Here is a 6,604-nt window from a genome sequence, read left to right on the forward strand (position 1 = left end):
ATCGACTGAGCTTCCAGAACTAATTCCATGGAATTGCAGAAGTGGAAAAGTGCAATCTAAGTCTTTATCTGGTTGATCAGAATGGGCTAAATAGCAGTAATCTCATAGCTTCCTAACTGGAAATGCCTGCCTCTTGTTTCATGTATTTCCTATATGTTCGATGTGAACGGAATCATCTGACTTATTACGGGGCAGAAACCTCTGGCACTGCGATGATAGCGAACAGCAGGAGGCAGTAATCTTGTAGACCACTACAGCTATATACTCATTAATAGTGCAAGTCAGACCCCAGGATGAAGAGGCTGCATTCAGCCTCTGGGATGAAAGTCACAGGTATGAGGATATCCAAGCCCCCAGGTCAAGAAAACAGTTAAGCATAGGCTGAAGTTCCCTGAATTGGTCAGGCAGCCCCTGAATTGGTCAGGCAGTTGGACTAGATGATGATTGTAGGTCTCTTCCAACTGAAATATTCTAAGTTACTTCTTTGCCCCACGAGTAAACCTTGGAAGAACTCCCTTAACTTGAAGCATATGTTTTAAGTCTCATTTAAATGCCATGGGACCACAAGTATGTCCCTAAGAGTTTTGCCAAGAAGGGATGCATTCCTTAATCATTGCCTGAACGAGTTTTACCCCAGCAGCAAGGACATGGAGGCCGTGAGCAACAGCCCAAAGACAGCACAGGCCATGGGCCCTAGAACTATCGGATTTATCTGGCTGTCAAAGGTAGTTTAGAAAGCACACGCCAATACCATTGTTAACCATTGGCTTATTCTAGCTGCTTTCAGGGTTTCTACCTCAGTAGTACCACCCATACTTCTCCTCTCTCATTTTTTATGATTGTAGAACTTCCTCACTCCCCACAGAAAACCACTGAAATTAAAATCGTGGATTCAGGCGGCCTTTTACACTCCCACAGGTGTTTGTGTAGGAAAGGATGACTTGGCTCTTGGATTTTAAGAATCACAACAGGCATAAAAAGACTTCATTGTCATACTTTTTAAGAAAAGACTTCTTATAGCTGTGGTCCAGAAAGCTTTTAAAACCTGTGCAAGAATGTGTCCTGTAGTTTCAAATAAACCTATCAGCCATGATTTCAAACTGTTCAAAAGCTGCATGTTCCATTTGCTTTGTAGGCTACTCATCTATAACTTCCAGGTTTGATCCATACTGCATCTTAACTACTGTGTTCAGGTCACATCAAAGCATATAAAAAGGAATTAGCTCCTATAACTTCAAGTGGACTGTAGATTGCATTAATGTGATGTTTTCTTTTTGGTTTTACTTTGTCAAGCTTGTTCATCTTTCTGGAATCACGTTATGACAAGCTGTGAAACAAAACATACATTCTTCTGTTCCTTGTTATAACCTTTCCCTTCTGAATGTTTAGGTTTACATGGTTTCAAACTGGAAAGGTATCTCAACTGAGACCATAAGTGAAGTCTTTTCAGACAAACGGAACACTGCATGGGTATAAAATGACCTATTGCTCAAGACATTTGCAAAGTATTTTTTCACTGGTCAGAGTAGAAGAATCCATAAACACCTTTACCTTCTAGACAGAATATATTCATTCAGTTGTTCTCCTGTAACAGCAGTTGCCCATGTTCTCCAGAAATGGAAAGGCTTCCTAACTGTTTTCCTCATGTTCTCTGCAAGGGGTGGTGGACCTCTTAGTCTCAAGTTTGTCTTGCTGCACATTAAGCAGGAGTTTACTGTAATTGGAGGTTTACCATGCACACTGAGAGGTACTTAAACACTTGGGATTTTCATTCCTCTGTACTTAAAAAAAGTTAATTTGGGCTTTCCTTCTGACAGATTAGCTTTTCAGTAAAACAGCAGTTGTCACCAAAATGGCTAGTGGGAGTGGCTAGTGGATAGTTCCTCAGTTTTGATAAAATATGAGCCTTCAAATTATTGTTAGGTTTCTCAGAACTTCATGGTGAATTATGCATTAAATATTTGTTCAACACTAAAATACCTTCTTACTTCACAATTAAAATACTCTGGAATTTGAATTCCACTGAATTTCTGACTGTAGCCCTTTCATTCCAATACAGAACAAAAGTAACCACCTAAGAATCCGGGTATGTCTGAACAGAAACGATTTTACCCAACTCACTCTAGGTTTGGTTATGCTTCAGGGACGTACCGCGAATCCCCCTCTGTATCATGTGGTGAAAGATACAACTTGAATGGGATGCTCGCTTTGTCGGTCCCGCGGTCTTGTCAAGCTGATCACTAGTCAGTCATCAATCAGGGAGGCAGGAGGTTTGCGTGGGAAGGGCACTGGTTTTTTTCTTATTACACACTGTCCACAGACCAATAGGTTACAAGGACCTTTCACAGGTTCTGTTGGTAGTTTTCCCTGAAAAACAAACCCCAGTGATCCAGTTGCCTTCTCTATTTGATGGTGCCATGCATTTATTTAAACTGGATAATGTCTTTGTGAATGTCTTAATTCTAGCGATTTTCTAACCATAGCATATGAACATAAATTTCTCCATTACACCTTTTCTTTCATTTCCTTTATAGTATATGGAACATTATGCCTTTTCTTTCAAGATTAATGTGTCAAAACATATTTAAAATAGAACTTGAACTTGATTGATTGTTCTCCAATGTAAATCGTGTGTGTCATAGCAGAGATGCCCAGTGCATGCAGGAGTAGTCACAGTAGGCAGAATGCAAAAGGAGAGTTAAAGATAGTTGCCAGAAGTCATTCAGAGATTCAGTGGCAAAATAACAGAGGAACTCCCATGTCTTCGCTTCCTGTTCTCTAACCGTAAGTTAGCACAGCTTCCTGACATAATGGTCAGACCTCCCTCTTTTTTTATATTTTTAATTGGCTCAACTCCATGGGCCATCAGTCCAAATCTGTTCTTGCCTATGGACTATTACAGCATGTGCAGAGCACTTGAAAATAAAAAGCCATCTGTGGCTGTATTTGTGATGTGACTTTTCACATCCCTACTTCAAGTAGAGAAGGAGCTTTGTCAGCATGACTAGTAGGTCGGAACTTCACACTTGGGTTAGTTGTCTTTGAGAGGGGAAAGAAACAGGTTTGTTGGTTGTTTTTGTGGTCTCAAAGTGTGATGCAGATTATAGCTCCAGAAGAAGGCTGAAGAATGTAGTCATGCTCTCATACTGCCTGTTATGCCAGGCATTAACTGCTGGAAGAAGATCAGTATTGTGCTCATAGTCATTAAAAGGAAGAAATTAAACCTCCCTTTGTAGAAAAATCATACAAGGGAGACGTGCTTTTGCAGAGTGAGTCACCTCCTAGTTTTAACTTCTTCTGTTTAAGTGAAGGATAAATCTGTCCTTGATCTCATGAACAATGCAGATAGGTAGGGGGTTGCTTTTTTTTTTTTTTTGCTTTTGCTTTTTTTGCTTTCTAATCAAGTACACGTCATGACCCACTGCTGCTCCAAATCCATGAATATATGTATGAATGTATGAAAACTCCATGCTTTCAGGATGTGTTATATAAAAACACCCCAGCATATCTAGACTGAGTATGTACATGCAATTTACACAGCTGGTTTTGCTAAAACAGTCTTTGCAGAGCCGGGCCTGATGTCAGAATCAAATATTTTGTACTTGTTTGACTTCTAGTGAACAGTAAATTAGTATCTTGGCTTTAAAATATTTTGCTGTTAGGGACTGTACGGCTCACTCTGTACCTGTCACACCCCACAAAGTACTAACATTTGCCAAACACCACACATACCAGGAACTAGCAGAGGCAGAGCCAGCTGCCTTCTCCCCGAAGAAGTCACAGAGTTGTTGCCCATAGGCCATCCATGATAAGGTCTTAACCGTTTTCTGGCTTTGGATAAAGGTCTGTGTTCTGAACCCTCCTAAGCATACAGCTGCCACCACGGGAGTAGTTCATAAGCACAGCTGCCCTTTTCTCTTGAAATGTTTCAGCCACGTCCCTGCTGGTGTAAGAGAATTCCCAGAAGTACATTTCACAGTGCTTTTTTGACACTCATTTCAGTCCCAAGTGATCAGACTGTCAGCTAGCCCTGCGGATGCTTTCATACATTGTAAATAGAAACCGTGGAAGTTCCTTTCAGAGCACAAATGCTTATTACATTTTCTATGATAATCTATTTCCATTCCCTATCTTGGATTCATGTGCTGCTTGAAACCCTCCCTTTATACCATGACTTATCTCTTTAAGTGTCTGCTATGTAACTATGTAAATACTGGTGGCGTATTCCTGATAGAGAGATTGTCATTGCATTGCTACTGGTAACCAGTGGTTATATCACTTTCCCTTGCTTGAATAGGCTTTGACTCATAGTGGTTTTCAGGACAATGGTTATAAAATAACACACTGAGGGGTTGCCGAGACTATAGTTTTACAATAGAGACAACTGTTGACCTCAAGGCTACAAGAAAGCATTTTTCTTTTCTTTTTTCTTTTTTTGTTAAGGGTTTTGTTCTTTTATAGTATGAGTTTTTCTTGCATGGTAGTTTGGAAAACAAGAAGTCTATGTTAGCAAGCTTGAGTCTAGTGGGAAAACGCCATACTTCTGAGCACAAACGCCAATTCTTTCTAACTGTTCTGAAGCATTGCTTAACTGAAATTTTAAGTGCTTCAGTTGTCCTACCTTTCTTTGAATTATTTGATGGCAGGCTGTGCTATACTTTGGATTATTGTCTGACTTAAGTGATGGCAAAAAGAATTACTGAAACCAGCGGTTATTCAATTAACCTTTTTCTTTTTCTAATTAAAGGACTTGCCTGGGAACAACGGTTAGATGTTGAACTTTTTTTTTTTTTTTTTTTTAAAGATTCAAGAACACTAGAGACAGGGGCCAACTTTTTGGCAGGTGCAAAATGTCTTAGCATCATAGGAATCAAAGACAATTGAAGGGTCTGACGGCTGGCTTCTGTTTCCAGGTATATATCTGACCTTCTGTATAAGCTTAAGGATTGCCTACACATGGACACATAAACATCACAAAATTAGCCCTCATTATTAAAGTGTATATTATTAAGAGTTAAGATCCAGAATTTAAGCGGCTTTAAATTAGTTTTTCACTTTAAATCTAAGTTCATCTAAACTTTCTCAAGTATCCTCTCTAACCAAGGTCTTACAAAAGTCATGTTACCTCTCCTTTCTTCCATCTTTTGTCCTGCCCATTCAAACCCCATAGGCAGGGCTTGTCCCTTAATACCTCCTTAGCTTACACAGTCTAAGCTGGGGAGTCCAGACACTTCTGTAAGTAAGAAATGGGAAATTAATTCCTTCCTCCCCTCTCTTGAGCTTTGTGAGGAGGCCAATAGTATCAGTAATAGGATATCCTCAGAAATTTCAAATTCTGCAGTGGATTTTAAGACAGTGTGAAAAGTGCCTTATATTTTTAGAGTATTTTAAAATGTATGTACATATATCATGGACATTTCTAGAAACTGTAACTGTAGATCTGCATAAAACTGCAAACAAAAAAATCAGACAACTTCTTTTAAAACAACTGCTTCTATTCTGTGGTAGCACAAGTCATTTTCTCCCTAGGCTACACTTAGCACGAAGTTACACGACTAGTGCAATCCTTTCATATAAGGAAAATAGGTGGGAATGTGCAGATTTAAGTGGTCAACACAGCTGGTCTTAAATAAAACAAACATACATCATAAGGCATGTGCTTTTTTATCTAGAACCTGGCACGGACAGGTATATATGCAATATGCCACACTGCATGACCAAATAAACATGACATTTTCCTTCGAATATTCTGCTTACTTGTCCTAAAAGCATGATTACCTGACATTAAAATAGCTTCACTACTATGTAGATTCGCTTAGAGAGCAATTAACTGTATAACTACAGCCTTTAAAATTCCAGTTCTAGCAGGAAATGGCATTCTGGTTTTTCAAAATCTCTTTGTATTACCGTAGGTACCAAAACACCAAACCCAGGAGCGAATTCAGTTTCTCACCGTGGTGTCACTGTAGACCAGCGGGTCAAACGTAACTTTTAAGCACAGTGTACCCGGGCTGCCAGCGGGGTGCCTTCCTTTGGTGCACGGCTCTGCCAAACCCAACAGCGCCCGCGGAGAAACGCAGCCCGCGCCGGGCTGTCGGGGAGGAGGGCGGCGAGTGCCGGCTGATTTCGGTTGTGCGTGAGACCTACCGAAGCGGACAGCAGCAGCGGGCGGTGCCGAGGCGGAGCTGCTTCCGCGCCTGACGGCACTCTCACACCGGCCCGGCCTGCCCGCTGCTGACAGGACGCCCCCTCCCGTCCGTCCCGGGCCGAGCCCCCACAGCCCGCCGCCGCGGCCCACCCACAGGGGCAGCGCCGGCTTCCCCCCACCCGCGCGGGACCTCAGCTGGGGTTCCGGGCGGCGGCTGCCGGGGCCGGGGCCGGGCCGGGGCCGGGCCGGGCCGGGGCCGGGGCGGGGCGGCGGGCAGGCCCCCTCACGGGCCGGGCCGGGCCGGGGGCCGTTATCGGCGCGTTACAAAACCGCCTGGTTTTGTAACAACCTGCGGGCGCTGCCCAATGAGCGCCGCCGCCCGGCGTCACGTGCCCGCCTTTATATAAGCGGCGGCGGCGCGGGGCGCTCCCGGCGCGGGGCGGCAGCAGCATGGGC

This window comes from Gymnogyps californianus, chromosome 9 (genome assembly GCF_018139145.2).
Source record: "Gymnogyps californianus isolate 813 chromosome 9, ASM1813914v2, whole genome shotgun sequence".
NCBI lineage: Eukaryota > Metazoa > Chordata > Aves > Accipitriformes > Cathartidae > Gymnogyps > Gymnogyps californianus.